At 38.7% G+C, this 26,806-nt stretch overlaps 1 long non-coding RNA gene across 1 annotated transcript; it reads left to right on the top strand.

Moving 5' to 3' along the window:
- LOC140508891 (uncharacterized) lies at nucleotides 1-26,806 on the top strand. The gene is made up of 4 exons (XR_011968517.1): nucleotides 1-140; nucleotides 2,931-3,023; nucleotides 26,321-26,374; nucleotides 26,711-26,806. It is a non-coding gene; the product is annotated as an uncharacterized lncRNA (long non-coding RNA).

The following is a 26,806-nucleotide window of genomic DNA, read 5'->3' as shown; positions in this document are numbered from 1 at the left end:
GAGATCATATCAAGTGGAATATGGCCCTGGAGATAGACAGTGACTGTGGTCCAAGGACAAGCATGTGTAGAGGTTCACACTCAGAAGCCTGACTTTTAGGGGATGAAATAATTGCTGATCATCTGCCACCAACTAGGCAGGTAAGCACAAGGGGTCCCTTTTTGAGACAGCACTCCCCAGATTACCATCCTTGCTTCCAGCCCAGTCCAGCCTTTATCAAGGAGAATAGCTTCTGTAGAGAAAGAGTCAGCCATCACCACCAATGGCCATGCACGAGATAGGCAAACCAGTCTAGCTGATGCAGTAAGGAACTCTAGGGAAAGTCAGGAAGCAGCATGCACCAGGAAAGTAAAACTGTTTCCACCACCTTGAACACCATCTCACTTCAAACACTGATGGGGACAGCCCAGGACTAAACCCAAGAACTCTGGGAATAGTGACATTAAATGACATTAAAGATCAGTTGAGCATATGTTTAGTTGTTATATCCCAGGGACCAGGGGGCTTTTCCTTTTAACTTAAAGCTGAAACCTTCTGTGTATGGTATCGCAATCATTAGAATGTGAGCTTTTTGAGAGCAGAGAAATGTGTCAGTGTTCTGTTTGTATCCTCAGTGCTTAGCAGAGTGCTTTGCACAGTGAGCAGGTTAACAAATGCTCCTTTCTTTCTCCATCCCTTCCTTCCTACTATCCTTCCTCCCTCTCTTTCTCCCTCCTTTCCTTTCCTTCCTTCCTTGCTTCACAGTAACTGAGAAAATGGACCCAAATCTTATATTTTTCTTTTATTTTTTTTTCTATCTAACTCTCCCAAGGAGTACAGTCTGCCAACAGTAAGGGGATTGAGCATGCTCTCTGTTCTTCCAGGCCCAGTGAACTCTTTTAACCTGAACTGACCCCTTTATTATGGGGAAGAAAAGTATTTGATTAAGATAATGGGAGTCCTTGAGAAAGATGGAAGGTATCTCCTAGGGCACCTTTTCTCCTTCATAAATATGTATGACTCTGGAAAAATGGAGTCCCTTATAGCTCCAAGCCTTGATCATCAATCCTCATGTGGAGCATGTACTGGCCCCGACCAGACACAGATTGGAATGGATGAGAAAACCAGAGCCTGGAAAAGAGTCTTTGAAACTGTGTAATCAGATTATGATAATTTCATCAAAACCCATTTCAAAAAGCTAACATTTATCATTAGCTTGTATACTTCCTAATTATTTTGTGAGGGATCTCCCATGCAGGAGTGGTTAAAAATTTAAGCTTCAGAAAGCTTTTTAGTGAAGGATGTACACAGATAGATATGGGGCAGAGGCATCTAGGTCACACTTATATTTTCATCTGAAAGTGTCAGAGGAGGTGACGCATTTTGGGGGATTGATGCCTATAATGAGCATAGATTTCTCTCTGTGCCGGTATGAAAATATGGTTTGCCTGAAGTCAGTGTGCAGAAAAAAAAAAAAACACTTATCAAAATAAGGAATTAATCATGTTCTTCATTAATTTGCTGAGTGGCCTTGGGCAAGTCACTTAACTTCTCTCAGCCTCATCTTCCTCTTTTATCAAATGAAGGGGTTGGACTAAATTATATCCAAGGTCCCTTCTAGCTCAAATTCTTGATTCCTTTACTAATCTATGGCTCACCTACATATTTCTTGCATGAAGGCAGGGACCTAGTATCATTTTTCTTTGTATCCTCTCAGGACCCAGAACAAAATACTTCTTTGCTGAACGGATGTAATAATCTTTTGTAAGGAATTAATTTATTAGCCAAGTATTAGCTGATAAGAGCTTAGGAGAGGCAATTTTCAGGGGTATTAGTTTTTAAAAGAAATTCTTGGAGGTAGGGTACATCATAGAGTCAGGGATCCTATCTTTCTGGTCTTCCCATCCTCCTAGACTATCCATTTGCTTTGAGACTGGGAACCCCACTGACAGAAGAATTTGCCCTGTGGATGCCCCATTCCTTGTCTCCATTGAACGCCACCAACATGATGTAAAAAAAGGAAAACATTACATCACCTCTGAACACTGAACTCGTCTCTGCATATGGGCAGAACTGTAATAGTAAACATCCACAGTAGAGCTTCATTTCAGTGAAATTTGATCCATATATTATATGTGACAGAAATACTGAGATGGTTGGTTTCCAAATATGCCCAGAACAAACTTTTTCTTCCCTAAATTACTCTGGCAAGAATTTTCAATAGGAAAAGGGAAGTTGAGACTATAATGCAAATCAAAACATAATTCAATATTTAAAGAGGGAGAGAGTTTAAGCTAGAGATGTCTCTCTCAGACCTTGCCAGATAACCCTTATACTCTCCAGAGGAAATGCAATCCTTCTTTCTTTTCCTTCCTTTTTCCCTTTTGACATCTTTACTCTTCTCGTACTTCTCTTCCCATCTTTCATCTTCTCCTGTTTCTTTCTTGAGTCTATCTTTCTATCAGTTTGTTTTTCTCTGTCTTTCCCCCTTTACCCCTGTTTTTTTTTTTTTTTGCAATTTTTAGTAAGTTACTCAGGTTATCTTCAGGCCCAGAGATTATGCAGACAATGTTTTACCAAAATATCATATTACAAAAGTAATCAGAGTAAATCTGCTGAGTGCCTGCTTTGTGAACAAGCTCAGACAGAGAAATTACCCATTGAATGTATTTAGTGTGAGTGATCTCCTGGTTACTCCAGAGTTTCCCTTAAGTCATTCTTTCCGAGAAATGCCTGAGTGACTAACTAATTGGTCTAGACCAAACAAAAGTGCCTAGTTTACTTTTGGATTTCCAGGTTGGAAGTTAACAGAGACAAAACTATACAGGTGGGGGCCCACATTTCCAGCCTGCTGCTAGAGACTAATCATTTAAATCACAAAATTGGAGAGGTTCTATACTTTGGACACCAATGGTATTGACCTTACAGGGCATCTTATCAAAATTTTACAGGTGGAGAAACTGAGGACTAAGAAGACAGGCTTGAGGATGGAGTCTGGAGCAGAAAGAAGAACAAAGGCTCTGAATCTGAATGCTGGGTTCAAGGTTATGCTCCAATCAGCTCAGAGTTAGATTAATCTCTTAAGTCTCTTCTCAGATTGACATTGAAGGTTCTATAAAACGACTTACCCCAATTTTCCCCAGTTAAAATGAGGTAGACTTGGGTCAGAACCCTAGCCAGTCTCCTGACTCCCAGTCTCATGCTCTTTCCACTAGACTGTGTCAAAGTTATGTTCTGATAAACCTGAATGGTATTTAGAAGCTCCTTCAGAGGGCAGTTGGAATCCAAAGCAGACCTAGAACTCTGCTAATGTCATTGCTAACAGAAACAACAAAGGAATGCTATATATCTAGGACATATTGTAAGGCATGGTATGTTATCCCATTATCAAATGAAATAATCTTTGTATTATCTATATAACAGACCTTTGTGTTAACTATGCAATATATAGATAATCTTTAGATTATCTAATAGATATATAGTATTTTGCATGATAAAATATTCTATAGATGTATGACATATATATTACATACATAAAATGCTATATGAATGCTATTTCTCTTCCTGTTCTTATCTTTATTATTCCTAAAGCTTGAGAAAATGGAGAGGGAGCTAAGGTAGGGTCTCTGAACTTGTGGAACTGACTTACTAAAGAACTCAGACACCCTCCCCAGTGCTTTCCCCTAGTTACATTCATAAATCTTTGTCTTTCACTTGTGTGTTTGCTTTTGTGAAACAGCCTCCAACAAACATCCAAACAAAAACGAAAACAAAACAAACAAACAACCAAAAAAACTGGGTGTGAGCCTAGCTCATGTTTTTCTTGATGTACCAGTGTCCCAGCTTCTGAGGGCATGGGCACTTTTTGCTTTTTCCTTATAATCCCAGCACTTACCACAGTACCAACACAGAACAAATATGTAATAACTGCTGGGTGATGGACTGATTGAGAGGCAGGTTCCAGAGACCACTAGCACTCAAATGCCTTTGGAAAGGGGGAGAGTACTCAGAATGGACTCAGGGCACAGATGCATGGCTTAAGCATCATCCTTCCTCACACGGCTTAGGCATCATCCTTTCCAACACAAGAACCCCAGATTAATCAGTTACAAAGTGCTGCTAATTCTTGCAGAGCAATAATCATCATCTATCTCTCCGTAATTTGACTTACATAAAATGGTTGTTATCATAGTCCCTAACAGGAAACACCTGGCTGGCCTCATAATTGCTCTGCATGGTGGGGATTCTCCTGAATGCCTGACATGTATTTGCTCTACTTGGAACCCTGCCTTCTTTTCTACCTCTCTGCTTGTTATAGGGACAACATGATCAGATCAGGAGGACCTCTAGCTTACACTGGTCTTATTCTCTGGTTTCTCTACTCCTTTCAACCCCTTTCTCTCATCTTGGATAAACTCATCTAATGATCGATAAAATATAGATAATGTTCTTTAAACTACCTCCTCAGCATAATTCTGAGAATTAAAAATGAAAAATGTATAAAAAGGGCCTTGTAACCAGAAGGCCTTCTATAAATGAAAGTGATTTTTTATGTTTATTTAACTCATTCATTAGTAAGTTATTGTAGTTAGCTATAATGGGCAGTTTGGCAAGGTGTAATAAAGAGCTAGGCTATGAATCAGAAAGATGTGAGTTCAAATCTCGCCTTGGTCTTACTTCTGACACATGCTGGAAGTGACTATATGCAAGTCACAAACTCTATTAGTGAAACTTTCAGCAACTCTTTAAGTTACAAAGCCATTGCTAATCCAAATTAATAGAGGAGGTGTCCTCATCAGGAAGTTACTTATATCCTGAAATTACAGTTTAAAAAAAAGAATGATTAGCAATACTAGTTTAAGATGCACATCTAATTGCTAATAAAACATTTTTAAGCACAGAAAGGCATGGATACATATGCAACAGCTGCTTTCAGTTAATCACACCTAAGTAAACTCTGTCTAATTCCAATGCTGTCACTCATAATGTAATAGCAGTTATGGGTACCACAGTCAATACTCACATTGTATATGACCCAGGACCTCATATCTCTCACCCAGGTATATAAAACCCGTGGAAGGCTGTGCTGGAGTCAGCACAGATCAGTAAACTGTTAAATTTTTAGCCTGAGAATTTATACCTACTTAAAATCAGGGTTTGATTTCCTGTTTTGTTGATTGTTTAGCCTTAAGATGATGGAAAAATTGTTAATAATGAATGTTAAACATAAAAGCATTTTCTTTGGGTGGAAAGCTGGTTGTTAAACATTTACTGGCATCTGCTTTTTTTCTAGATCCAACTTGCTTTCATACTAATAATTATTACAGAGCCCCCCCCCCCACACACACACACACAATTACACTGCAACTTAGAATATTAGGGGAAATTCAGTTGAGGGGAAATATACTTTTACTCACTGCTCTACATATTAAACCTCTATCCAAAATGTCTTCCATCTACATAAATACTCAAAATAATGACCCATAGCTAAAATATAATCATATACTTAATAAGAAAACAAAAGAAATATTATAGATACATATTAAAGCAAACATATAAATAAGAAGATAGAACACATTTATTACTATGTAATCCTAGATCATATCTCTTTTTTACTGATTCACTAAATAACTCTGGCAAAGCATGCACATGCAGCACAGGAACTAAGAGGGAGGAAACCTTATTTGATTAGAGCAGTTGAGAGCTCTTAACTGTAAACTTCCAATGTTCCTGGTCCATTTAGGAACATCTCAACACCTGTACCACATATACCTGCTACTTCACTCAATCCTTGCTTCTCAGTCTCATCATTCTTCAGCTGAGGGAATCCTTTTCTTTACTCAGAAATAGTCCTTACAAGCTTTTTCAATTAACCATCACCCTTACAAGGGAATTTAGAAAGTGTTAGCCCTTAACGTACCAAGCAGCTCCCTTTAAACCAGAGACAGCTAAGAAAGTGGCTATCTCTGGGCTATACACACTTGCCCAACCACTGATAGATAATTGCTTGAATACTGAACTCATCAACCAGTTCATAGCTCACACCAGCGTATCTCTTCTGACTAGGATAACACAGCAGCTCCAAAGTCCTTCAGTGTTTTCTTAAGTCAAAAAGGGAAGCAGCATTCCCTTAGGCAAAGCCTCACTGTTCTCCAATTCTAGGTAGCACTAAAGGGTAATATCTCTCCTTGGGCTTTTGGCTAATGAAACCAGTTCTCTCCAACCAATCAGCAGTCACTCAGCTGAAATATTTTTTCCCTTGAGTACCCCCAACTAGGTCCTTCACGCAGACTCTTCTTTCTCCTTTACTTTTGTTTTTTTTCACTCTTCTCACTCTAGGGCAGGAGTGGGGAGCGTGCAGCCTTGAGGCCACATGTGACCTTCTAGATCCTTAAGTGCAGCTTTGCTCTAGTGGTTGTAGTTCAATAGCTTATATGAGAGACACCTGACTCTTTATAATTCACCTTTTACTTGTAAAGTAAAAACTCCCCCAATTTCTTCTCTCAATTTGACAGTTATATTTTTTCAGTCATACCTCAGGATGACAATGTTTATATGATTTCTCACTTTTTTCGTTTTGCCCTCTTTAAGTCATAAACACTTACATGCAGATGAATGAAGGTATCCATCTTATTTCCTCTTAAGTCTCCAATGATAGTGTATTTCTTCAGTACCCTTGAAACTTTTTCTTCACACTCACATTTGTCAAATTTTTAACAAATAAAAAGTTCTTTCTCTGCTTCTTTGACATTAAATGGTGCCCACACAAGTAAGACATCACTCTACCTTGTTGGCAAGGAGATCCAAGTCATTAAATCAACACCACAGATAATTTTCTTTTCAAAATTGTCCAGAATTCCATCTGAAGCCTGATTTCTTCAGGCACATATTTTAGCAATTTATATTAAAACTAAATTCTTTTTCTACTCAGATTAGATGTCAAAATTTTCATCCAAAAATGGGCAAAATCCCCTACTGTTTGACAATTAATAAAGATCTCTTCCTAGGTACAAAAGTACTTTTTTTGCCCTGTTCATCATTACCTACTCCATATGAAAAGAGTCATCCAAATACAGCTTATCTTCAGTCTAATTTACAAATTTAGAACTGGAAAGATCACAACAGGATCATCAATCTAGAGCTGGAAAAGACAGCAGAGGACATGTAGTCCTCTCCCCCTCTTCATTTTACTGATAAAAAAGTGAATCTTGGGGTCTAAGTGAATTGTTCTAAGTGACAGAGATGGTAAGTATTAGAGGTAAGATTCCCAGAAACAAATATCCATTTCTTTGAACCAGGTTGACTGCTAACCTGCAACCGAATTCATTGAATTGATTTCATTGAATTCATCTTCCTCGGACCATGAGGTCAAGTCAAAGGCTTTACCAGCTGCCTGGTGGGGCATCTTGCCCCATTTACAAACCAAGGGCTTCATGCTGGACACCATATTATAGGAAAGACATTTCTAGGCTGGAGAATATCCAGATGATGGCAGCCAGAATAGCGAAAGATAACAATTTATGCTAAGTAGGGATCTACTAAAAGAGCTGAGTATATTTAGCCAGGAGAAGAGATGATTTCAGTAGTCTATGATGACTGTTGTCTAGTATTTGATGATCTCTTATGTGGAAAAGCGATTAGACTTATCTGCTTGAAAGTAAGAGGCAGAACTAGGAGTACTGGGTGGGAACTACAAAGACATAAATTTAGTCTTCAGGTAAGTAAAACATACTGGTAATTAGAACTAGCCTAAAGTAGAATGGATCTGCCCCCCTGGAGATCACAAACTTATTTTCTCATTAATTCTACAAGCAAAGACTGTGGATGACCACTTTGAGGGGCATGTAGAGGAGAATCTCATTTGAGCAATATTTGAACTTGATGGTGTCTGATTTTCTTTCTCTGGATTCTGAGCTTTTATGGTCCTGTGGCACGAAAATAAATAGCTTCTAGAGGAGTGGTTTTGAATATCCAACCTAGCAAAGGGTCACAGGGAAAACAGAAAGAAGAGGAAATAATGGAAAAAATGAAAAGAATAGAAAGTCATTTTGGTAGTCATTCTGAGCAAAATTCAAGCACGGAGATGGAATGGAAGTCTGCAACAAATGAGATAAAGTATGCAAGGTTCTTTTATAACTGTTCAGTTTTGTATAAATGTTGGTAATGATTACTGACATAAATTTAATAATTCTAATAATAAATTTTGATAATCCTAGATAGCCCTAGGACAACTAGGTAGCACAGTGGGTAGCTAGGAGAATTGAAGTCAGGTATACTCATCTTCTCGAGTTCAAATCTGACCTCAGCCACTTACTAGCTATGTGACTCTGGGCAAGTCACTTAACCCTGTTTGTCTCAGTTTCCTCATCTGTAAAATGATCTGGAGAAGGAAATGGCAAACTACTCTTACTTTCTTTGTCAAGAAAATCCCCAATGGGGTCACAAAGAGTCACACATGACTAAAAAATGACTGAACAACAACGATAACTCATGGAACAATAATTCACATTTCTATAGGGCCTCACGGTGGTCAAAGAACTTCCCTCTCATTGTCTCTGTGTGTTGCAATAAAGTCACATAGCCAGTACAGGGTTAGAAGCAGAATTCGAATGCAGGTCTCCTTATAGGTAGCCTACTTTGGTACCTCCCATTGGATCAGAGGCCATGAGGATGCTTCAGGTGAAAGTCACCTCCCCCTTTCTTCTCCCAATCCCAGTTCTTCATCCAAAACTTTAGTACAATGGAAGTAGTAAGGCACTGGATGAAAAGAACCCAAGTTCAGGACTTACCTCTGTCTTTACCTGTGTGATCTTGGGCAAGTCACTTAATCTCCTTAGGTCTCAGTTTCCTTCTGTGTAAAATGTGGAGGTTGGGCTTGATTTTCTTTAAGGTCCCTTTCAACTCTAAATCTATGATCCTATGATATCCTCTACTTGAATCTCAAATTTTTCATCAGTCTAACCACTGTGGCCACTCCAGCTTATTATTTTCCCTATTCAATGTCAAGTCACTTTATTGGGGCATAAATGATAGTTTTTGAACAGTTTATGAAAAGGTCAGATAATCAAAATCTATACACACTGTTATACACTAGAGTCCCGACTACTCTTTCTGGATGGGAAAAAAACAGAGTGAGATTCCTCTCTTGTTGTCACTGTCTCCAAGGGTGTACTTGTCAAGAAGATGCTCTGCCATGGCAGAAGTGTGGGCCCTCATTTTGTCCTGGTTGGCTCCATGATTACGCATTTCTCTGATGGATTTCATCCGTTTTTCCATCAGCAGGGCTCAATGAAATCCCATAAATGATGATCTTCTTTTCAGTTGCCAGATTGTGCAATTCTATTGATAAATGGTTGACATCTCTCCCCCCCAACCAAATCCACAGTAGATAGGGTAATCAGGTTGCTTTTCCAGTCATTTGGGTCTAGTTTCTTGATGTTCTCAAGAAAAATCTGACTTCTTCCTTAGTTCTACAAAATTTTAAAAGTGTTCCCTCTCTTCATTGGATTAGTTTACAGAGGTAGGGAGCCCGTGGCCTCTAGGTTCTCAAGTGCGGTCCTTTGACTGAATCCAAACTTCACAGTTAATCCCTTAGTAAAAGGATTTGTTCTGTGAAATTTAGATTCAGTCAAAGGGCCACATTTGAGTGCCTAGATGGCCACATGTGGCCCTGAGGCCACAGTTACTTTACCCTTAGATTAGTACATAAAATATTTGGTAAAATTCTTCAATGCTACATCATTCTGTGGCAGTAGTAAGGCAAGACGGGTAGACAATGAAGACTTCAAATTCTAGGGTAGTCTGTTGGTTGCTGGTGGCCTCTAAGTCCGAGTAGTCTGGGGGGGATGATGAGTGGCTGAGGTGGGAGAGTACTGACTACACGGACTATTGAACAGGACTGTTGGCTAGTGGAGGTAACTGTGTAGAGACAGCTAAGGGTGACTGGCAGATAATGGAGTAGTTACTTACATTCAAGTACTGTTGAATCAGGAAACTTGGATGACTCCACTTCCTTGGGCTTCTGACTGTTATCATAGTTCTTAATTATATTTTCCTTGTTCTATTTATTTTACTTTTCTGTCTTAGACAGAATTAAGATCCATTGACTAATTTAAATGAGTAACAATAATAGCTAATATTTAGATATCATTTACTATGTGCCAGACACTGCACTAAGGGCTTAACAATTATCATCTCATCTGATCCTCAAAGTAATTCTGGAAGGTAGGTGCTATTATTATTCCCTTTTTACAGAAGGGGAAACTGAAGCAAATAATGGTTAAGTGACTTGCCCAGGGTCACAGACCTAAAAAGTGTCTGAGGTTGGATTTGAATTCAGGTTTTCCTGACTCCAGACCCAATGTTCTGTTCACTGTGCCACCTAGCTGTCCAGATGACCAATAAATAAACAAATAAATAAATGTATATATTAAAAAAGGCAGATAAACAAAAGAAAAGAAGGAAGAGAAAAAAAGAAAGAAAAAGACAGAAAGAGAAAGGAAGGAACGAAGGAGGGGACAAAAGAAGGAAGGAAGAGAAAAAAAGAAAGAAAGAGAGAAAAAGAAAGAAAAAGACAGAAAGAGAAAGGAAGGAACGAAGGAGGGGACGAAAGAAGGAAGAGAAAAAAGAAAGAGAGAAAAAAGAAAGAAAAAGACAGAAAGAGAAAGGAATGAAGGAAGAAAATTCAGCAATGGATATTAAAATAAAGGCAGTCAAAGTGGGCACTGAGGACTTAGGCTTGTACTTTACCAAAATTTTAACTGACGCTGAAAGAGGGTCTGAACTGCAGGGTTAATAAAGAGTTAACAAAAGAGGTGGCAACTTGGAAGGCCTCAGAACTGTTTTTAGAACTCAAAGTTCTGCGTTCTAGTTTCAGTTCCCCCATTTTCTAGCTCTATGACTTTGGGCTGGTCACTTTTATTCTCTGAGCCCATCAATTCTCTGATCTGTGTGATAGGAATAGCTATTTATGTATAAAGGGTACACAGGCTGGCCATCCACACTGTAGCTCCTCGCAGTTTTCATGCAAGCACGGAGGAAAGTGCTTTGTGTTGTCTTTTAACTCCTACCTACCTTCGCACTGATAGGTCTAGGTTCTCCATAGTTACATTCAATTGCTCTTAGGACAGTGGGGATAACTCTTTTGGGGAGAAATGCATCCCCCCTCGCCCTGACAACTTTGACTTCTGAGTCCCCACTCATGCATTTCCATTTGCACAAACCAGCTGCTCCCAGTGATACGTTTAGAACGTAAGCATAACTGTTTACTTGTCAAAAAGGCAAAAGAAATAATAACCATAGGTACATTAAAGTAAACTTAGAAAGTAAAGCAAATACATCACAATCCACAATTAAACCTAGGTTCTGTTCTCCCATCAATGTATTAGGTATCTGTGGAGAAGAACAGGTACACTTTGTTGCTGTTGAGTTGTTTCGGTAGCGTCCAACTATTTGTGACAAAGATATGAAGTGTTTACCACTTCCTTCTCCAGCTCATTTTATAGATGAGGAAATTGAGGCTAATAGAGTCAAGTGACTTGCCCAGGGTCATACGACTAGTGAGTGTCCGAGGCCAGATTTGAACTCAGGAAGATGAATCTTTCTGACTCCAGGCCTGATGCTTTGTCCCCTATGTAACCTAGCCGCTCCTAGAAACCTTACAATGAGGTACAAGAGTGAACAAAACCCATAGGCATGAGATAATTCATTGTTCATAAAAGTTCTTTGATGATCATAGTATCTGTGTGGAAATGAGATGCTGCTAAACTGAGAAGATCCAAACTGTGCTCAGATAAACTCAGCCAAACCAGTATCTGTGCAGGATAACTTAACAGCTCACTGCTTCCCACCTGGTTCTCTACTTTGCTGAATGTACTCCTCCACAGCAGTTGTAGTATCTACAACTTCCCAAATATAGCTGATGCATTTTTGAGATCTCTCTCTCTCTCTCTTTCCCTCTCTCTCTCTCTCTCTTTCTCTCTCTCTCTCTCTCTCTCTCTCTCTCTCTCTCTCTCTCTCTCTCACTCTTTCCTTCTCTCTCTCTCTCTCTCCCCCTCTCTCCTCTCTCTCTCTGTCTCACCCCCTCTCTGTGTCTGTCTCTCTCTCCCTCCTTTCTTCCCCTCAGACCCTTCTAAGTTGGCTTTGTTTGTGTCTTGCATTAGAAAGACATATCCTGGAAGTGATTATAAATTATGAATAACTTTGCCCCTCCCTCTTATAGAAAAAGAACCCTTGCTTCTCGGTGTACAAAGGTTTCTTTGGCAGTTGTTGGGCAGGGTACAGTAGAATTCATAATATCAGTAACGGGGTCTGATGTGTGAACTGAGCAGATGTTTCATGTGCTCGACCAGATTGGAGTGATGAATGAATTACAATGAAGCCCTGGATTCACGAATAAAACCATGAAAAGAATAGTGTATTCTGTGAAGAATCTGCTGGCAGAGTGGAAGAACAGGCCCTGAGGCTCTGGAGTAACTCATAGAAGTGCCTGCCTAACATTTAATGTAAAGATCATCAGCCGCAGCAGCAGCATCACAACAGCAGCAATAATTATAGTACTACTAATACCTAGCATTTATAAAGCACCTACTGTATGCTAGGCACTGTGCTTTACAAATATTATTTTATTCAATTCTCAAAACCACCCTGGAAGGAAAGGATTATTATTATTCCCATTTTACAGATGAAGAAATAGAAGTTAAGTGACTTGCCCATGTTCACACCGCTAGTGTTTGAGGTCAGACTTGAACTCTGGATTCCAGGTCCAATTCTATATCTACTGTGCCAACATCACCATTTCCATCTCTTATGTTAGCCTAGTACTTTATAACTGATAAAGCATTCACTTTCCTAAATATGATCTTTTTGCCCTTATAACAATCCTGAGGAGGATAAAGGTCAGGGATTATTGATTTTATTTTATAGTGGAAAAAATTAAAACAGGCTACAGGTCAATTACTGACTGAACTCAAGTTCTAACTCAGGTTTGTTGGTTTTCTTTTTTCCCCCTTTTCAAATCATGTGATTGTAGACGTTAGAGTGAGAAGACCTTAGAGAGCATGAAGACTAACCGTCTTTTTGTAAGATTAAGAACCTGACATCCAGTTATGTGAGTTAGAAAGGCCGAACTGATAGTAAGAATACTGACAATTCAGTATTTGATGCTCAGTTTACTGATGCATTTTTACTTAGACATTTCTGGTTGTTGCTTAGTTGTTTCAATAGCATCCAACTCTCCCGAACCCCATTTAGGGTTTTCTTGGCAAAGATATGAGAGTGGTTTGACATTTCCTTCTCCAGCTCATTTTATAGAAGAGGAAACTGAGGGAAACAGAGTGAAATGACTTGCTCAGTGTCACAGAACTAACTAGTAAGTGTCTGAGGCCAGATTTGAACTCAGGAAGACTCATCTTCCTGACTCTAGGCCTGGCACTATGTCTACTTTACCATCTAGCACTTAAACATACTCTGCCTTTATTGTCTTGAAACATTTTTATTTTTTATCTCTCCATCATCCTAAACCCTCCCTCTTTATAAAGCCTGTAAGAGGAAGCCTATCTCCCTTTCTCTGATAGCCTTCCTTGAATTTCTAGCTCAAATGAAGCCTCTTCACTGAAATCTTCCTTATCCGTTCCACCTCAGTTATCTCTTCCTGTTCTGATGTGCCGGTTCCATTCAGAGAGCATCCAACATACGCTGGCTTCTCCCTCTTCTTGCCCCCACCCCTAATATTTAGTTATCCTTTCAAGCATATAAGTCTCATTTCTCTACCAGACTGTCAAGTTCCCATTTATGGCAAGGGGCTATCAAATAAGTGGACTTCAAAGACACAGCTGGAGAAAATAGTCTCAGGCTGTAGTCAAAGTTCAAATGCGAATAATCCAGTTGCTCAAACATTTCCCCTTAAAAAAGATGTCTCACTGGTAACTGCAACCAGCAGATAGGCCCTCGACTCAGGAGAGAATTACATACAAATTGTGACTCCTTCACTTCACTAGGGGCGAGTCTCTTAACCTATCTGACAGGCAGTCTGTTTAGCTATTAAATGAAAATAACAATACCTGCAGTATTAATTGTACTGGGTTTTTGTGAGATCAACAAGATACACTAGTCTGTAAAGTGCTTTTGAAAAATTAAAATGCTACGCAAATATCAGCTATTATTAGGGTAAATGTACAATCCATATTTTAAAATTGATTATAATGAGATTTCAAGAGCTGCTAAGGAATTTGTAGCCTCCTTTGAGGGTCTAAGAGCCTGAACTAGAGATACATTATTAAAGAGGACAATGCCTCCTCCCATTACTCATTTTCGTTCCTTACTGGCCCTCTCTGCCTCTCACTGGGCCTTCACTTGGGGCTTTCATGGGACCTGAGTCTTCCCTTTTCCTGTTCTGTCTGTTCCTGAGTGTCCTGTCTCAGACGTAAACTTGCTAGCTGACCCTGGGCAAGCCAGTTGACGTGTAAAGTATTCTAGCCAGTTCTCTAAGACTGTAAGTTACAGAGAAGCAGTTGACTTGCGTTGGTAGAGTGAGCTTGCTATATTCTCAACTCAAAGGTTCAGTTGCTACCCCAGTGATTACTCAAACAAATATTCTTAAGACTTCAGTCCAAACTAATCTGCTTCCATTGGTTCCCTGTTCTTGACCTTTCCCTGTTTACATCACTTTTGTCTCTTCATTTATCATTAGGCTTCAATTCAGGCTCCTCAATCATGTGCCAGATATCTCTTCTTCTTTGAAGGTCCCTTCAGGTATGGGATTTACAACTCTGGAACATCCTCCAAACCTATAGCTCCTCCTAGAACCTCCATTTAAGGAGAGTACCCAAGCCATCCATCTCTTCTCACCAGGCTGTGCTGAATATCCGCATTTCTTTTTAGCTTCTTCCCTCCTTCCCCTTTTATGTATTATCTTCCCCCATTAGAATATAAGCTCCTTGAAGGCACGTACTGTATTTTATTTTTTTTCGCTTGTATTTCTCAAGTTTAGCACAGTGCTTGGCACAAAGTAAATGCTTAACAAATTGTTCAGTGACTGAAAGATTACCTGTCTTATTCCTCGAGCCCTCCAGTCTTTGGAGTGATATCAGGTGGGTACTGGTAAACCCTAAAAATCTAATCCTGTTAAATGTGTTAGCTGTCTAATAGATGGCCAGATACGTGGTGCAATGGATAGAGCGCTGAGTCTGGAGTTAGTAAGACTCATTTTTCTGTGTTCAAATTTGACTCAGACACTTGATAGCTGTGTGACCCTGGGGAAGTCACTTAAGCTTGTTTGCCTCAGTTTCCACATTTGCAAAATGAGCTAGAGAAGGAAATGGCAAACGACTCCAATATCTTTGCCAAGGAAACCCCAAATGGGGTCATGTAGAGTCAGACACAACTGAACTAACATTACAGACACATATTAATATATACACATATATACACATATGTAAATTTATACAAATATTTCTATATATACAGATCGATATGTATGTGTGTTACATGTAGGTACGTATACACACACACTCACACATATGTATATGTGTATGTGTTTATATTCAATAGCAAACTCCAAAGAACAGGATGTTATTAAGGAACTATGTGACGACAGATAGAGCAGAAAGCAGATGGGCCATTGAGGTGGTAGAAGAGAAAGAGTGTAGATTCTCTGTTAGGGAGCTCTACTGGTACCTCCAGGATGTTAGGAGATAGTGCCTGGAGACCATTGGATGGACCCCCTGTGCCTAATGTTTTGAAGAATGGGGATTCAAGTAACACAAGATGACCAGAATGGTAGAATTGTCATCTGCATTGCCTGAAGGAACTCCCAAATGTGGTAGAGCACTGAGTCATTTGAGTATTTTGGAGACTATGCATATATATGTGTGTGTACATGTATGTACACATATGTGTGTATACATACACATGTACATATATATATATATAAATTCATTGTCAAGTACTACTACATAGGCAGTAGTTATTGGTCACTGTGTCCTCCCCTGTCCCCCACTTAATTGGTGTTTACTGATCCTTAAAATACTCAAGCACCCCATTGACTGTGTGACCTCACACATATGACTATTCTTGCCTTGGAACCAAGTCTCTACCAACTATGATTATCCATTCTGTGCAATCCTATCTTCCCATAAATTCACATTAGGAGACCCATCCAACATGCAGGAAGACCGTCCTCACTTTCTCCTTTCCTCATGGACATACTAATAAAAAAGAAAGATCTTCTTAGATTACCTGTACTCTTCACTGTCTGTCCCTCTTATACATTTCTTTGACAAACTCCCTCTTCTCTAGGGGTTCTTAACCTCAACTCTTGGAAGGTTGGGTTTTTTTCCCTATATATTTTAACAATGATATTTCAATATAATTGAATTTCTTTGTAAACCACTCTATGTTATGCATAAAAAATCAGAAAATGAATCCATAGGACTAGGCAGCCAAAGGAATTCAAGACACACAAGTGAAGAATCCCTTCTTTAATCTTACCCCTTCAATAGACTTGAGGGTTTCCTGATTTACATCATTCTAAGAACACTGGTTGTATTTCGTGGGGTATAGGCATGTTGTTGACCCCTTTTGGGGTTTTCTTGGCAGAGATACTGGAGTGGTTTGCCATTTCCTTCTCCAGCTCATTTTACAGATGAGGAAACTGAGGCAAACAAGGTTAAGTAATTTGCTCAGGGTCACACAGCTAGTCAGTGTCTGAGGCTAGATTTGAACTCCTGTATTCCTGACTCCAGGCTAGAAACTCTATCCACTGCACCATCCACCTAGCTGCCCTAGGAGTGTTTGAACCTAATTTAATGTTTCGTTTTGCTTTGTTTTTTAATAAAAATGCCCTCACTCTTGAAAAAATTGGGAATGTAAGTACATATATCCTTCGGAGATCTTTGTAAATTCATTCAAAGTGTCCCCACCCCTCATCCAGAGAATCATTCAGTCTTAGAGTAGGTAGCACTCTGAGAGGTCACTCACTCAAACCCTAACTTGAACAGGAATTCCCTTTTCAACAGACTAGTCACATCCTTATCCAGCATACACTTTCGCAAACACTTTCACTGATGAGGAGCTCATTACTTCCACAGACAGCTCATTCAGTTAAGGGGATTAAGTAAATGAACTCTGTGATGCCTTCTCACCATGAATCTTAGGATGACCTCTAGTTTCCTGTTCTTTTGTTTTCCTCCACAGTCATGATTCCACTAAACCTACAGCTGTGACCATGTCCAAATTATGTGTGAATATAGCAAAGAAATGAAACAGCTATGGATGGGATTTTATGAAATCATAAATCAATTCAAATGGCAAGTCCATTTCCTTCCTGCACTCTTAAGTTCACGGATGTGACTGGTGTCACATATTTCTTATGGCAGGCAAATATTTCAGCTATTAAATTATTCATGTTTAAACATTGTCTGAAGCCTCAGACTGTCCCACCCTACCCTTATCCTTTGGAATCCAGCAATTTGGATGGTTCTTTCCTCTAAATGGGTTGTATTTCCTTCAAGGATCTGATTTCCTTGCTGTATGTATTTCTTCCCCAGCATAAGAAAAAGTCAAGTCTTGGCAGCCAACCTTCCAGCAGAGAGCACATTTAGGATGGCTGGTCCTCAGATGACAGACATACAATTTACTCCCAAGCCCGTACTCAGAGCCTTCCTGATTGGTAGTCCTTTCCAGAGTTTGTGCTGTGCCAACATGGCCTTTAAGAACCCATGGTCCCCTGCCCTATCATCCTAATGTATTAGAGGAGAATTTTATTAGAGCCTGGAAAGAGGGAGGGGAATAATATTACATTTTTTTCCTTGAAGAAATAAAAAATGGATGTATATTATCAACAGACTTTTAAACTTCTTGAAGGCAGGGACAGATTTTTGTTTTGTCTCTCTATCTTCATCACCCAGCATGGTATCTTACACAAACGAGGTGCTTAATCAGTGCTTCTTGAATTGGTTTTGATTGTATTCTCAATAATATTTGTTTTGAGGAATCAAAGTGATAGGCCCATGACCTGTTATTTTACTGGTATAGAAAACTCCCTGGTAAGGAAATTCTCTCTCCTAAAATAAATTGGCACCTTCTTCGCTACTTATAGTCATGGACAGTTACCTATAGGACTTAGAAGTTGAGCAACCTTCCCAGTACATGTCAAAGATAGGAATTAAACCAGATCTTCCTGGCTCTTGGACAGCTCCTTAGCCACAAAGCTATGCTGACTCAAAGAACTGCTGTCCTAATCTACTACCACTGACTACAATTCCTGGGTATAACTAACCCCATCAATCAACATGCAATTTTCAATTGCCTAAAACATCCCAGGGATACAAAATACAATAAAGGAAACAATCCCTCCTCATCCCAAGGAGCTTATGTTCTAATGGCAGAGCCAACATGGATGTATATATGTATATAGCAAATAAATAGCAAAACAATAAGTGGAACGTTAATGAATGCAAGGCAGTTTGGGAGCAAGGACACAAGTAGTTGAGATCAGGAACTGTGTACAATGGTAAGAATGCAGGTCCTGGACTCAATAGCCTGGAATAGAGTTAGTACTCTGACTCTTACTAGCTGTGTAACCATGAAAAAGTGATTTCACTTCTCTGTCTCAGTTTCCTCTTCTCCTTAACTGGAGTGATAATACTTGTATCACTTCTCTGACAGGGTTATTATAAAGAAAACAGTTTCTAGATCTCAAACTTTTATAGAAATATGGGTTGCTGTCATTATTAACAACTACTAAGGTATTACCCAGGAAAAGGTGTTGTTGAGTCTTTTTCATTCACCTAACTTTAAGTGACCTTTTTGGGGTTTTCTTGGCAGAGATATTGGAGTCGTTTGCCATTTCCTTCTCTAGCTCATTTTGCAAATGTGGAAACTGAGGCAAACAGGGTTAGGTGACTTGTTCAGGGTCACACAGCTACTAAGTGTCTGAGGTCCAATTTAAACTCAGATCTTCCTGACTCCAGGCCTGGTACTCTATCCACTGCACCACCTGGCTGATCACACATAGAAAAACACATATACATGTATATACATGTATGTGTGTATTAATATATATAAATATGTGTATATGTATATTACACACATGTAGTAGGTGTTATCAACTATACAATATATATCTGTGAATATATACATGTACATACACACCATACATATGTTTATTATATGTACATGTATACATTTGTATATGCATATATACATATACACACATATATATGCATACACATGCACACAGCAATCTACTAACAGGCAATCTTTATCTCTACAAGTGAGCTGTCACCCATTTTGCACCTTCTCAATGACTTCTGTGTATGTAATATTCATTTTTAATTCTTTGGAGGCAATGGTATCTTCAGGTCTTGATGACAAATAGCAACAATGATTTTTTTTTAAGATGGGCCTTTGCCTTTGTGGGAAGTTTTAGGTAAGTAAAATGACTAGAAATGCACAATAAAGGAAGTAAAGGGAGAGATGATTAAACAGAATTCTCCTCTGATCTATCTATATCTATCTATCTATCCATCCGTCCATCCATCCATCTATCTATCTATCTATCTATCTATCTATCTATCTATCTATCTATCTATCTATCCCTTAGAGTGAAGAAAATATCTTAATCCTAGAGAATAAAATGGGACCTTTTGATTAAAATTAGAAATGTATCTCATCATCATGTTTTTGGTCAAAGCATTCAGGGCTGATTAATATTTCAGTTAGACCTGGATTAATGCAAATAGCAATTCTCCTCAAGTAGTAACATTATATGAATTTGCTCTGAATATTAATATTGGACTGGAACCAATGACCATATTTTACATGATTATATCTTAAAGTAATATGAATCCAAATGCATGAGACCACTTTAAGGGATTAACAATTTTCATTATATTCACAACTAATTGGGTCCTTGTTGTAAGGGTTTGGCATTTGTTTCTTAGCATACGAATCTTTTTTTTTTTTTAATACCTTCAAAATTTTGACCAAGTTTAGAATGTCAAAGCTCTGAGCTAGATATAGCTGCAAACCACATTGCCAAGTATAAACCCAAGCAAAAACTGGAACAGGGTGATATCTTCTACATATATAAGAATAATAAAATAAAACAGATATATGTGCAAGGTATATTAGTTATCTGGTCTACAGAAGGTACGTTTGCTTCTTTGTGGTTTTGTATATGGATTCATGGATGCCTTACAAAAACTGAATAGTCCTCCAGAGACAGGGCCTACAGAATAGGAGCCACTGCTCTAAGTATATTAACATTTTTAAGACTTTACTAGACATTGGTTACGTATGTGCCTTTTGGGTGGCAGAGGTACAAAGACACAACTGAAATAGTATCTGGTTCAAATAACTTAAATTGTACCAAGGTGATGGGACATGTGCTCATCTAAAGCAACGAAAAATATGCTTAAAATATACATAACAAGGCTGCCAGGTAACGCAGAGGATGGAGTGCCCAGCTTGGTGTCAGGAAGACTCATCTTCCTAAATTCAAATCTGGTCTCAGACACTTATTAACTGTTTGACCTTGGGCAAGTCATTTATCTCTGTGGCCTTAGTTCCTCATCCACAAAATAAACTGGAGAAGGAAATGGTAAAGAACTCCAGTATCTCTGCCAAAAAAATAAAAACAAAATAAAACAAAAAACCACACAAATGTAGTCATGAAGAATCAGACATGACCGAAATGACTAAACAATAACAAAGGTAACACACATAACATAATTTCAAGAGGGGGCAATTGCTAACAATTGGGAGGTCCGGACCTTTTGTAAAGGTGGCCTCTAAGCTGGTTTGAAAGAAAGTAGGGGGAATTATTCAATTACTGTTTCATGAAATTATATACTCATGGCTGTATCCTTATATCATATATGTGTGTATGTTTGCATAAACACACATATACATATATAGATACACATACACACAGACACAGACACAGACACACACAGACACACACAGACACACACAGACACACCCTTTGAATGAGTCCAAATCACAGTAATCCTTCAGGATTGTTTTCACTGCTAATGTGGTCTTTGATTCATATTGTTGACCCTCTGTGGAGAAGGATGCCTTGGCTAGATTCCACATATTTCAATCTTTTGGGGTCAAAGAAAGCAAATGGAAAGATTTCAAGGCAAAAGGAACAGATACTCAGCAAGAAAGGTAAGTTATCTTAAATGGATCAGGTCCCATTTTAAAGCTCACATTTAGAATCCATGTGCTACCTGAAATTCCAGATGGTCAAATTAAGGAATCAAGCCATTAGACAGATGGACTTGGTATCTGATTCCTTATTATTGTAATCTTAGCTGCTTCAGGTTAGTTTGGCATGGGGAGTGGGAGAAGAAGAATGGTGGTGGTGAGGGAAATGAAGTGATTTGTCCCAGATGGCAGCAAAAACAAGTTTCTCTAAGATTTGTGCATTGAATTTGGCTGTGGCATGAAAGGAGACGGTTGGTTAGTGGAAGGCTATAATCATGAAGTTTCAAGCAACCCTCTCCATGCGGATTTTATATGACATCTGGAATTAAGGAGGTATTCTCTTTTAATCACTGTTCAGTCTTACACGGGGCTAAATGAATACACTGGTAGCTTCCAGCTGCCCAAACTGATTTAGTTAAATAATGTAATCTATTTGTACACAAATGTGGAATAAATGTCACTGCTGTTCCTTGGTGTGTGGTTATAATGAGTTATACAAATCTCTAGGTGATTAGGAGTGGGTTGGGTTTTAGTTGTTGTTTTTTTTTTAAATGCTTCATGATTTCCAATGAGCCTGAGCCAACAGAAATTAGCTTCCCACAGCTGCTGACCTCTCCAGCCACTGCAGATAACAGAGCTTGGAGAAAGAAGCATCTTGCCTTAAATAAAAAAAAAAAAGAAACAAACAAACAAACAAAGAAAGAGCCCTTTTCTGAGGTGCTTTCTTCTCTCTAATAAATATATCTATGTCATTCAGAATGTCATGATCTCAAATCTTACTGGGGAAACGCTCAAGATACCAAGCAAGATATTAAGGTCCTAGTTTTCCCTGTCTTTGCTCTCAGTCCCCTAACCTCTCCACACTTTTTAATACATGGAGCAGGACCTTGAAAGATGGATGAGTTTGAGGTAGTTAGAAAGAAGGGGCAGACCATGTATATCTTAGAATATTGGAAAGGAACTTTAGAGTTCACTAAGTGATACCCTTAATCTTACAGATGAGGAAAATGAGGCTCAGAGAAGAGAAATTATTTGGTCAGATCACAAAGCAAGTTAATGAGAGAAATAGGACAAGAGCCTAGGGCTATGACATTCAACACAGTGGTCCTTCTCATGTACTGTATTACTTCAAATATCATTGATTGTACAAATTAGATTATGGATTTAGAACTTGCAGGAGCTTCATAGGCCATATAGTCTGATCCCTTTGTTTACAGGTAAGGAATCTGAGAAGTGAAGAAGTTAAGTTACTTTCTCCACAGTCACTCAGGGAGAACCCAAATTTGAATCCAGGTCAACTTATTGGGTATTATTTCCACTGCAGCATGTCACTTCCCCATGAGCTACTAAATTCTGCTTCCTATTTCTCCTGATGGTAGAAGGTACACTAAGGCTCTTTTCTCTCCAATCCATTCTCCACATAGTTACCCAAATGGTATTACTACAGCAGATGTCTGACCATGTTACCTTTTTCCTTAAAAAATTTTAGGGAAGGATGAAGGGAGGAAGTGAGAAAAGAAGAAAGAAAGGGAGAGAGGGAGGACAGAACATTTGAAGAAAGAAAGAAGAAAAGAAAGGAAAGAAAAGAAAGAAAAAAGGAAGGAAAGAAAGAAGGAAAGAAAGAAAAAAGGAAAGAAGGAGAGAGAGAGAGAGAGAAAGAAAAAGAAAGAAGGAAAGAAAGGGAGAACAGGAACATTTATTAAGTTAATTCTATGTGGCAGGTGCTATACTAAGCATTTTATAAATATTATCTCCTTTCATCCTCACAACAACCCTAGGAGGTAGGTGCTATTATGAGCCCCATTTTACAGATGAGAAAGCTAAAACTGACAAGAGTTAAATATCCTGCCAAGGTCACAAAGTTAGAAAGTACCTGCGGCCGGATTTGGTCGCAGGTCTTCCTGACTCTGGGGTAGCTAGTTGACACAGTGGAATGAATACTGTGCCTCACGCCAGGAACACTCATCTTCCTGGGTTCAAATCAATTCTCAGATATTCAGGCACAGTGTTAAGCAATTATTCTATCATGTGATGCTCACAACAACCCTGTATCTATTTGGTATATATTTTGCATATAATTATTTTGTGTACACTTCATAGATCATAAATTAGATGACCAATAAAGCACTGGACTGAAAATTAGTATTTTTTGTGCTGAAATCTCACATCAAACATACTTATTAGTTATGTGACCCTGAACAAGTGCTTTAATCCTTCCATGCCTCAGTTTACATGTAAACTGAGGGACCTGTTTCCTTCTAAGATGCCTTGCAGCCCCAAATCTCTGATACTATGGTCCTCTGATGCCTCCTCTCATTGAATATCTGTTTTTTGAGGTCAAGGCTGTTTTTTTTTTTTTTATATCTTTGTATTCTCAAAACCAAGTGCAATTCCTGGCCTATAATAGGCACTTAATAAATACATGCTTGTTTATTGGTTGAGTGCTCAATAAACATTTCCCAGGCCAATAAGAGACTGATACCACCTTATTCCTGAGTAATGATGTTTGCCTCATATGCTCATGATATTTTATAATTACTAAGCACTTTATATTCATCATCTCCTTTGAGCCTCATCATAGCTCTGGGTTGCAGGGAGTTTAAATGAAATTACTTACCTTCTGGGAGTTTCAGACTCATCATTTGTAAAATGGGGCTCACCTATCCTACGTTACCTGTTTGGGGTTCACAATGAGCAGGAGGACCATCAGAGATTTAGAACTAGAAGAGACTTTAGAGGTCAAGCCTTTCATTTTGAAGATGAAAAAAACTAAAGGACAGAGAAATTACATAGGTCAAAAGTTAGTGAGTGTCCAAGGTTGGATTTAAACTGTGATATTTCCATCTCAAATTCAGCACTCTCTCCACTATGTCACCTCGATGGAGAGGGAACTCAAATGCATCTGGGAAACGATTCCACTTTCCCAGTGATCCAAAAGTGTCTGCTGTAGAAAAAAAATCCATGTTTTTACCACCTGTATTCTCTCAGGTCATCTATATGGTTGTGACTCATAGTAAGCATGGTCATGGAAGAATGAGAATGACCAGTCATCCCTTGGGATACACCGAAAAGTTACGTGATCAGCATAGAGACAATAACTGTATCAAAGATGATTTTCATATAAAAAGTGACTGAGAATATCAGAATAACTTTGATATTGTGTTGTTGTTCAGTAGTTTTGGTTTTGTTTGACTCTTTTTGTCCCTATCTGGGGTTTTCTTGGCATAGATAATGGAGTGGGTCACCATTTCCTTCTCCAGATAGTCAACTGAGGCCAACAGTGTTAACTGATTTGCCCCAGGTCCTACAGCTATTAAGTGTCCGGGGCCAGATTTGAACTCAAGAAGATGAGTCTTTCTGATTTTAGACCTAGTACTCCATCTACCTCACCACCTAGCTGCCCTGGTATTATATTTGTATCCCTCCAAAACTAAAAGAATCAGGTCAAGACAGTCACCTGTTGTGCATATTTTCCATTCAGAATTTATGGAAAGACAGGGACAGGAATCATATGAAATAGAAAGGCATTGATAAGTTGTGATCCATATTGTGAACATCAAAAGAAATCTTTTATGAGAAGCATTTTGCAATCACAACATTCCAAATAAATATTATCCATTATCTTAGCTTAACATGAAAATTCAGAAATTTGTAGAGAACAGGAACATCTACCTCTCAGCTTCTGTTGGTATTAGAAACAAAAACATGTTTGCCTTCGCAGTGAGTTTGCTCCTGACCTTCATAGTTAGAAGAAGAAAATGAGGAAACTCCTAAATAAAGAAAAAAAATACCATTGCCATTGCATTCCATTTTTGGAAGAAATTGGCAAAAAAATCATTACAACAAGTAACCTTTTCCTGACCAAAGTTTGAGAAGAATTCGATTCTAGACTAATGAACATGCCACTATTGATCTTCTAAGACTATGTAGGATTGAGATGGAGTATAGCCATAACTAAGCTTTATGGAGACATTCAAATCACACACTGGGATTACTTTTTCACTTCGAAACAAAGAACAGACTTTCAAGTTGCAGAGTCAGAGAAGGGAACAGAACTTCTCTTGAAACAGTTATCTCACCAAGTCAGGAAGACAGAGAAGTATCAAACAGAAAACAGAGATTATGTTGGGATCCTAGGACATTAGAGATGGAAGGAACCTCAGATGAGGATGTCAGAACATGGCGTGAAGGTTTGAAAAAACCTTAAACTATATGTAGTATGTGAAAAGATAAAGAAAACTTAGAGGTCATATGTTTAAATCCCTTTATTTGATAGATGAAGAAACTTAAGTCTGAAAAGGGTAAAAACCTTGGCCACAGACACATGACTAATTCTGTGCAAAGTGGATAGGGCATTGGACCTGGAGTTAGGAACCCTCATTTCAAACCCTGTCTCCGATAATTACTTAGCTATGTGACCCTGGACAAGTTCCTTAAACTCTCTGTGCCTCAGTTCCTCATCTATAAAATTAGGAAATTGGACTTCTAAGACTCCCTCCAGCTCTTAATCTATGATCCTATGATCCTATAAGTTAATGTAAGGTACCTAGGTACTAAAAAAAATATTCCTTTGCTATCTCTTGATTGGGGAATGGCCAATGAAATCTGTAATGTACATGTTGCTGTGTTGAAGAAATGAGGAATGTGCAGAATTCAGAGAAGCATGAGAATGCTTATAGTAATTGATGCAGAAGAAAATAAGAAGCACCAGGGAAATACACCAACTACAGCGAAGTAAATGAAAACAATAGAAGTAACATTAACAATAAAAGAAACTGGCCTCTTTATAATTATGGTTCTCATACTCTGCCTTGGAGAAGAAGTGAGAAAATAAATCTCCTTCTCTTCTTTAGAGCAAACTGAGTGGGTGGGAGAAGTTGCAGAGTGGCTTAATAAAAAAATGATAACCAGTGGAACTGCTGCCCCCTCACAGCTGCCTCATCTTGAACACTTCCCTCTGGGAAATGGAAACAAGGAGAGGCTTGGGGCTGGGGAGGAACTTATTTGAAAATGGATGTGATGCAAAAACAAAAGATAGCAATATAAATAAGAGTTTTTTTTCTTTTAATCCTCTATATTTGACCTGGAAAGGACCCTATTCAATTATTTACTTTCTTTCATTTTGCAGAAGGAAAATTGAGGATGAGGGAAAGGAAGTTCATCAGTCTAGGAGCCCCTTGAGGTTAGTGACTGTTTTTACTTTTATTGTATCCCCAATGCTTAACATAGTGTCTGGCAGATAGTAGGCGCCTGAATAAAGGCTTGTTGACTAGACTTGACTTGGCTAAAGTAACACAGATAGTAAATAACAGTCAAGGTTTGAACTTGATCCCATGATTCTAGATTCAGGGTCTTTTCCACTGTGCAAACTTCCTTTTACTCTACCAGATGTGTCACACTGACATCTAAAAGATGTTCCCCTCCCCTTATCCACCCCATCAAAGCAATGATATAGCTTTTCTAAGAAAGCTTTCTGTAGGTCCCTAATGCTATAACCATTTCATCTTTCCTTTTACAGAGATGCCTAGTAAGACATTTGGCTGGAGAGGAGTTCATTCAACATTTCTAGCCTTGAATAATAAATGGACTGTTTTTGTTCCTTTGCTGATGTTTG

Source organism: Notamacropus eugenii, chromosome 5, assembly GCF_028372415.1.
Source record: "Notamacropus eugenii isolate mMacEug1 chromosome 5, mMacEug1.pri_v2, whole genome shotgun sequence".
In the NCBI taxonomy this organism is placed as follows: Eukaryota; Metazoa; Chordata; class Mammalia; order Diprotodontia; family Macropodidae; genus Notamacropus; species Notamacropus eugenii.
This window is presented reverse-complemented; position numbering and strand designations above follow the sequence as displayed.